The sequence below is a fragment of the Cryptomeria japonica genome, chromosome 5 (assembly GCF_030272615.1).
Source record: "Cryptomeria japonica chromosome 5, Sugi_1.0, whole genome shotgun sequence".
Lineage (NCBI taxonomy): Eukaryota > Viridiplantae > Streptophyta > Pinopsida > Cupressales > Cupressaceae > Cryptomeria > Cryptomeria japonica.
The window spans coordinates 505,216,927-505,226,603 of record NC_081409.1 but is presented as its reverse complement, the minus strand read 5'-3'; positions in this window follow the sequence as shown (position 1 = coordinate 505,226,603).

Genomic DNA, 9,677 nt, shown 5'->3' with positions numbered 1-9,677 from the left:
AAATACTTTACACAGTTTCAACCACGTCATCACCAACTTACAAACATAATGTAATACACCACCAAACTCAAAATTATTACCGATTATAAGAATTGAATATTGGTTCTAAACCCTGCTTAAACCCTACAAAAAATACAATAGAAATCATAAACATGATTTTCGGTAATCAAAGCATGATGCGGTACCGATCAAAGATACATTATAATGATACAAATACATGTTCCAAACCTCAACACTTGACTCATCACCAATCTCCAGAACCAATCAAAACATTTCCACATTTACCGGTTAAGGTCCTAATTCCTAGTTCACTATCTTCATTACCGATAAGGCATTTTTGGTAGACCAAAAAGACTTAGATGACAAAATAAACAAGAAAAACATAGTTGCCACACAGTTTGTCATCAATGACAACACAAATAACTGATCAAAGTCATTAAGCCAATGATCTCAATCTCTTCATCACTATATCATTACCAACAGTCGTTTATCAGTTCATCAACATTCTCCATCATCATCGGTTATGCCAATTATGCCAACAATCTCCCCCTTTGGCATTGATGACAACACCAACATATTCAACTGTCAACTATGAACTTCTTCGCTGCCTTCACTCGCTCTTCTTCTACTGCACTTCATCTGCTAGTTGCACTACTTCACCTGCACTAATTCTTCTCTTCCAGATCATATTACTTCTCCCCATTTCTCTTACTATTCTTCTCCCCCTTTGACAGCAATGCCAAAGGTGCAAATGCATCTCTGGTCTTCAATCCTACTGCTGTTGTCTTCAACATCTCTGAAAATCTCATCTAAAATGCTCCCCTTGCGGAGTAGCCGATATTTCATCAATCCACAGTGAAAAATATTCATTAAGCCCACTGGATTGATGCATCTCCTGCATCTTAGTTCATCTTATGTAGGGGTTTGACCCCTAATTTACCTCTGAGGTACTCAAAGGTTGTCTTCGACAAAGGTTTAGTGAAGATGACTGCTAACTGCTCTTTGCTTGTCACATATTCCATTTTGAGTTGCTTCTCCTATACTCTTTCCCTCAGAAAGTGATATTTTAGTTCTATATGCTTTGTCCTTGCATGTAACACAATTTAAAAAAAAATATTAATACCACTAGTATTGTCACAATAATTAACTGGTTCAGAAATATCTTACTTAAAGCCTTCCAAGACATGTCTCATCCATATTTCCTATGTACAATCATAGATGTTGCAATATATTCCACTTCAGCTATTTACAGTGATACACATGTTTGCTTTTTACTTGTCCAAGCAACCAATCTACCTCCAAGAGTAAAAGCTCCACCGGTAGTGCTTTTTTGATCATCAACATTGCCTGGCCAATCTGCATCAGTAAACACTTTCAAAGAAAAGTCATCTTTATAAGGATACCATAAACTATAATCCATTGTGCCTTTTAGATACCTGAATATCCTTTTCATTTCTACCAAGTGAGTTTCCTTGGGATCTTTCTAAAATCTAGCAACTAATCCGACAACATGTGCAATATCTGGTCTACTATGAACAACGTAATGCAACTTACCAATCATGGACCTGTATTCCTTTTCATCTACAAAGGGTGAATCATCCCGTTTAGACAATTTATAACCTGTCACCATTGGAGTACCAACCGGTTTGCAATCTTCTATGCCAAAAATTTTCAATACTTCTTTTACATATTTAGTATAACAGATAAATATTCCACCATCCAGTTGCTGAACTTGCAACCCAATGAAAAATTTAATCTCACCAATAAGAGACATTTCAAATTCTTTCTTCATTTCCTCAACAAAAGCCATACATAAATTATCATCACCACCAAAAATTATCATCAACAAAAAATTCTGCTATCAACATTCTTTTGCACTTTCGGTTCTATAAACACAAGGTTTTCTTCATCATTTTTAGGCTCAGATTTGCTGGTCTCATTAGATTTCTCAAAGAATTCAACAACCTTAACATTTACACTAGCAACTATCTTCTTAATTCTCTTGTTATAGCATTTAAATGCTTTACTCTTGGTAGAGTATCCAAGAAATATACCTTCATCACACTTAGCATTAAATTTTCCAGTAACATCATCTCTCTTAATAAAACATTTACTACAAAATTTTTTAAAGTAGCTGACATTAGGAGTCTTACCATTCCAAAGTTCATAAGGTGTTTTATCATTACCTTTCTTAACAAGTACCTGGTTCAAAGTATAAACAATTGTACTAACTACTTCCCTCCAAAACATCTTAGGTACTGCACCTTGTATCAACAATGTTCTAGCAACTTCCACAATTGTCCTGTTCCTTCTCTCAACAATTCTATTTTGTTGTGGAGTTCTGGGTGCTGAAATTTGCCTCTTAATTCCCTGTTCATCACAAAACTTTACAAACTCATCAGAAGTGAACTCACCTCCCTGGTCAGATCTCAGACATTTCAAACTCCTCTCAGTTTCCTTTTCAACTAGATCTTTAAATGCCTTGAATTTATTGAAAGCCTCAGACTTTTCTCTTAGAAAAGTTACCCACATTATCTTTGAAAAATTGTTAGTAAAAATCATAAAGTACTTATCACCATAATAACTTCTAGTCCTCATAGGACCACATAGATTAGTGTGAACTAAATTAAGGATATGCTCTGAAGAAATTTTTTTGCTCTTAAAAGATACATAAGTCATCTTACCCATCTAACAGTCCTTACACAACACATTGTCCGGTTTCACAAGTTGGGGCATACCTCTCACAATACTTGATTTGCTAACCTTTATCAAATTGTCAAAGTTCACATGAGAAAACTTCTTGTGCCACAACTAGTTGTCTTCAACCTAGCCACCAAACAAGTATTCACATTGGTATTTAGATGAAAAATATTACCTCTAGTCTACTTTCCAATAGAAATTAACTCTCATTTACTTCCAAGGATCCTACACACTCCACTCTTAAATTCAAGAAGATATCCTTTATCATTTAATTGTCCAATACTCAGTAAGTTATGTTTTAATTCATCTACCCAATAGACATCATCAACATTACTTTTTCCATTCAACGAAATAGATCCTTTACCTTTAACCATGCAGGGTGAGTTGTTACCAAACCTTACCACACCGCCATCAATTTTTTGAAGAGATAAGAACTTGTTTCTATCACCGATCATGTGGTGTGAGAAACCACTATCTATTATCCATTCATCATTGCTATCCACGTGTGATACCAAATCTTTTTCATCAGTCAAATCTTCCTCCACAACAACAAAGGCAATTTCCTCATTGTCCTCTTCCTTAGATTCCTCATCTGTCACACCTTCATCCACTACAACATAGCAATGTTTCTTTCCTTTTCCTTTAAATTTCCCGAACTTTACCTTTTTTATCACCATTAGGACAATTTGCGAGAATAACACTTTAGAGGAAGTTTACCTTTGTATGTACCGATGCCTCTAGGAAATCTTTTAGCCAATAGTGCCTCAATTTCCATCAGATGATCTTCATCATCACCATCTCCTCTGCTACTGCCATGACTAGACCTACAATCATAATTATGACAAATATCCTTTCCTTTCTTCACAGATATACCGATTACAAAAGCCTTAAAAGCAGATTCAGATGGCTTAGAAACACTATTATCAAAGTTGTTTAATTCAAATGCAATCAATTTACCAATAAGGGAATCAATAGAAACTTTATATTTAGAAATAGATCTCAACTCTTGTATTGCAGATACCCTAATAGCATATTGTGGCAAGAGAGTTATAAGCATCTTACTAACACCAATATCTTCTTCAACTTTACCTCCAACACTCTTAATACCACCTACAACTTCCTTAATCCTTTGTCCATATCGTGCTATATTGTGCAATGCCAAAGGTGCAAATACATCTCTAGTCTTCATTCCTACTGCTGTCTACATTGGTATTGGAAAGAATATTTTAAAAACTGGCCCTTATTGAAGTGTTTTCCTTTTGATACCATTGGGCGAGGGGTAAGGGTGAACCTACAATCTTATTCTTTTCATACAATGGATCTAGAATATTTCCATCATCCTCAAGATCCTTAAGAATATCACGAAGATTTAACTTCTAAATTTGCTCCATAGTAAGGCGACAATAGTCAATCTTTCTAATATCTTCTTTTGTGCTACAATCAATCCAAATATCTTCTACATGGTGAACATGAGTATAGCTCTTCTTTGGTTTGTTCTTCATACCTCTGAAGTCAAAATATTTCCTAGCCTTGAAGAACCTCATGGTAACCCTTCTCATTTCTTCATCCATGGCCCTGGCTTTGCAAATGGAATTCAATTAATATCTCTCAATGGTGAGAGAAAATTTGAACATAGGCTTGTGTGAACCTGATTGACATTCATGCACTAATACCATCTAACGAGCCAACTCCGTCAGCACAATTTGATCTAATGGGCACCTAGGAAGCATGAAGGGTTCATCATCATAGCATCCAACTCTAAGGTAGGTGAGTGTTTGATGAAAAAATATTCACACAATCGAATCTAGAAATAACTCATATCAATCACATGGATTATGGAAATATACTAGCATTAATCATTTACTCTCCTGAAATGATGTAAATTATTATTTAGACTCAATTGAGAGTAATATTGGTATACATGAATTTGACTACTATCTCATGTGGTAGACAATCTTGGAAAATACCCCATTGAAGCTGTTGTATATACTAGGTATGAAGTCATATAAAACTTCAAAGTAGTAGGGACCTTGGTAAGTTTCTCACACAAAGCATAACTTATCTGTTTATCCCAAAAGATCTTCTTGTTTTTCTGGATAATATGGATACATTGACACATCCATTCATGATAAGTATATGAAACAAGAAGCCCCTTCACTCTTTTGAGAAAAGTAATAAAATCATTCACCTCTTCAATGAAGTCACTTTGATGAATAGTCTTAGGACATCTTGCAATAATAGGCCTTGGAGTCTTTAACCAATTATCATTGATATTCCTTTTGCACTTATATGAATTATTATCATAGTATGCTTGTTTTGACTGCATGTTAATATTGGCATACTAATCAATGTTTGCAAATTTGAAGTTGGTGCCAAAGAAATCCTCATCCAACTTAAAGAGAGTTTTATTCCCCTCTACATCCTTGACAAATCTTCTTACTATATCATACCTATTAGCTAATCCTAACACAAACTCAGGATTTTACACTGAAATTGGGTAAGCCACAACCAAGTGAAGGTCACTATTAATAGCTACCTCCATTTTGTAGTACTTAGGTGGCTCTTTTACTCTTTTAAGAAACTCATTAGGATCTATATGTCCTATCTCTATATCCCTAATATTTTCAATATTAGATGATATAGATGAAGATGGGAAGACTGGATGAGGGTCTCGTTTCTTGAACTTCATAGCTCTTTTGCTTGGAGATGGCTCTGTCATCTGAAAGTGATTGTAACAACATCATTAAAAAAAGATAATCACCATGCTTAGTGTATCGGAATCATAGGGTTTAGAAATGCTAACTTATTGATAGAACAAAAATGTCGTTGAATGTAAATCAGGTTTGTAACCCCGATTTACCTATGTGTGCACTTGGTGCAAATTAGGTTTACAGACCCGATTTACACCAAAAATAGGTGGAGCTAAAAAAATATGCATTTCAGACTTACCAAATTGATTTGCAATTTTGGAAGGATTTCTTTCAAATCAACTTGGTGTAGATTGGGTTTGTAAACCCAATTTGTACCTCAGAAAGGTCAAATAGAAGTAAATGGTGGCAATCGGGTTTACAAACTTGATCTACACCACTTACAAAATAACAAAGGGAAAAGCCATTGGGTTCGGTGCATGTCAGGGTTGTAACCTTGATATACACCAAAGGGGAGAACCTTAGTGTAGCTCAAGGTTACGACCTCAACATACACCGAAAGTGTTATGCAAAAACTGTAGCAATATTGGTATAGGGTAGGGCCACATCCCCAACATACACCAAATGGGAAAGAATTTGGTGTAGGTCGGGGTTATAACCTCACCATACACCAACAACCATAACTTACAATGCAACATATGTTGAGCCATAACCCTAACATTCATCATGTCAAACACGATGTATGTTGATGTTATGACCCCAACATCCACTATGTTTAATAGAATGCAATCTTTAGCAAAGGATATTTAAAGACAATGTATGTTGGGGTTATGACCCACCATACACTACAATAGTTTGTAGCTTTGTGTATGGTGGGTTGTAATCCCCAAAATACACCCAAAACAATGTTCTTTCAAAAACAATAGCCAGTCTCATGAAAACCCAAGCAATTAGGTAGAAAAATAAAGAGAATAAGAGGCTAAGGAACTTACTCTAAAGAGAAGAAGATCAAGTAATGGCTTCAACCCTAAAGCTCTTCAAAATGGCAAACCCTCGTATGCTGAAAAACAAATGAAAGCGGAAAAGATTGAAAAATAAGATAAAAACAAGAAAAAATCAAAATGAATTCAAAGACATAGAACACTAAATGAGCCATAATGTGGGAAATAAATACGTATTTTGAGTTTACAAACCTGAAATACACTAAGATGTGTATTTTGGGTTTATGACCCCGAAATACACATTGTTTTGCATTTAAACACAAACAAGCGCAATTCGGACCCATAAGCCCTATTTGCACCAAAAGACCAAAAGAATTGTAATTCTCCAATTTGCACCTATAAAAAACCTAAAGATGCAATGTAGGAGTTAAACTTCGAGTTTGTACCAAAAGACTAAGGAAAGTGCAGTATCGGACTTGAACTTTGACTTTGCACCATCATAGAAAAAAGATTTAAAAAGACAATTTTGGGTTAATTTTTTGAACTAACACCAAAACTAGGATCAAGAAACAACTACAAAGATCTTGAAAGACTAACGAGGTGGACAAATGCCTTGACAAACAAACTTATAGAGTTGAAGTACGAATTCAAACAAAAATTCGTAGCGGTTATTCAATTTTTACTTTACAATAAAAAACAAGGATAACAACTAGCTCTAACTGGGGAACATCTTCTGATCATTCTTAGAAATGATTAGAAGGGTTATAACCTCAAATATCTAAGTGTCTTATTATATTCCATTGGGCTACAAAGTCAAGCGACTAAAAACTCAAAATACACCAAAAAAGAAAAAAGATGCAAAACTGTACAAATATTTACAAATTTTCCAAACTTTATCGAGTGAATTGTTGGTTCCCCAAAGGGTTTACATTGCAAAAGGAAGAAACCAAGTTGATTCTTCAAATATCTACGAAGAAGCCAACTCCAACTACAATATCCTCTAGAACTTGGACCAACTAACAAGGATTCAATAGATCCTTCTACACTTTGGGGTCTGCAAGACTCGTGAGGGTGATCCCTTAGTGAATTTATAATCTATGTGTTATACTCACAAATTGCACTAAAACAAAGCAGATAATCTCATATACATGCTCAACAAAGAGGAAGAATGCTCAAGAATGGAAAATTCTTCAATTATCCTTAACCTATTGGAGCATGAGATGGATAAAACATATAATAACAAACATGAAGTGAAATATATTCTGATAATCAACAATTTATGACAAATATAGATTAAATAGAGCACAAAATTGACTATAAAGACTAAGACAAGCTATAACCAGTGTCTTATTCCATTGGGGAGTCAAATTCATGAAATGTAAGATGAATTATAATAGAATTAATCTAATAGCATGTTGGACTAAGAACATATTTCATTACAATAAATCTCTACTATGACCCAAACCTGAACTACTTATCAAAATCCTTGCACAAGCCCTACCACTCTGCAATTTTGTTTAAGCATTTAATTGATCCCTTAGATAAAAGCATAAAAAAAAATTACATACATCACAACAATGCAATGAATGAAAGAAACCCTTGATTATATTTCATTCAAAAGATAGTAGAATCATACAATGGAGAGAAATAGGTTTGGATTCTATTTTATTAACTCAAATGCTATCTCTATCATAAGACCATATACAATTCAGTCCTTCAAAACTTGCATAAAACATGACATAAGACTCATTCTAAAAAGACTTTACACTTTGCTCATTTGCGCCTAAAACTTGCTAATGGAACCTATGACTTTGATTTTAGAAAACTTAGTACAAAGTACAAAATCGAAAGCCTGTCTCTTGGCCTTGAATTCCCTTTTATAGAAAATAAGGGAGAAAATAGGCTTCGAGCCAGAGGAGACACCTATCATCAAAATGATTGGACATACATAATTCTATTACAAAATATTCCTTTTGAGGAATGTCACAACCAAGACCAAAATATTTGTAACTACTTCATCATAACACTTTATGCACTTTGTCTTCCTTGTTGTTGCCAAAAAAAAGATCTTGATACAGGCCCACCTTGCTATTTCTTATGTTCAAAAAGGTAATTGCTACAAGAAGACAAAATCGTTTACCAAACTGTCACATCAGTAAGTTGGATAGCTAACTGTTTGCAATCTTTATTCCTCGTTCAAGTATGTCTTGCTCCATTTGTTATATTCTTCATTAGATGGCCACCTAAAACTCATGACCTTATCAAATTTTTCCCTATAAGTTAGCTTACTTTACAACAACTTGATTCGCTTCTCTTTCAAAGGACTCAAAGAATGTCCCTGTGCATACAATTTTATCCATACTGTTCTCCTGCAAATCGGTATCCAAATCCTCACAAATTAGCCCCACCTGAGTGTTGATGATTCTCTCTGCCTCTTCCTTCCATAACTGTAAAGGCTTGACAACTCCATTCTCAGCCAAAATCTCTGGTAGAAGTGTATCATTTAACTCATTGAAACTCCCCATCAACTCTCTTATTTTTCTCTCTATGTTTTCTGGTTGGATTTGAGCTTCTTGCATTGACTTCACCAACAAATATGTTGGCTGAAGTGTAGGTGGCCTCTCAACATGATATTTAGAAGCCATTGACATTAGTCTAAGCTCATTTTCCCTTGGTAACCATTTGGTAAACAATGTTATTGCCACCTCTTTATCTTGATCAAAACCTTGAATATTAAACAAGGAAGAATATAAAGAATGAATACTATTTAACTTGCTGTCAACCTTTTCATTTAAATGAGTTAGTACAAATCTAATTATCTCTCTTTCTTGAAGGTAGAATGATCCTTTGATTCCTTCAGTTTATCTTCCAATTCTGTGATCTTTTCCAATAGTTGAGCTCTTGTTGGATTAGTTGACTTGGTTAGTTGTTCAACAAATGGATCTGATGAAGAACATTGAGTGGCTGCATCAACAAGGGTAATAGGAGGAGAACTTGATGTTGAAGTTGCCGAAGAAGTTATTGTGGTAGCAAGGGATGCTTCCAACCATTTCTATTCCAGAAGTTGAACCTTAGACTGCAACTTAATACATCTTTGTTGCACCTTGTCCTATTCTACAAATACTTGTTCATATTTTCTCTAATATTTTTCTTTATCGGCCTTTTCCCTCTTAGCTATCTCATGTGCCAATTTGGACATATCCAAAATTAAATTTGACTCTTCTACATTTAATGTATCTGTAGCTCTCTTGACTATTAGGCTTCTCCTCAAATTAGGTCTGATATCATTAATATCAGGTCTTATAGGCCCTTGTTCCAATGACCAAATGGCTAGTGTGGCATAATCTTGCACAAATTTAGATCCTTTCAATGCCAACCTAGCTTCTTC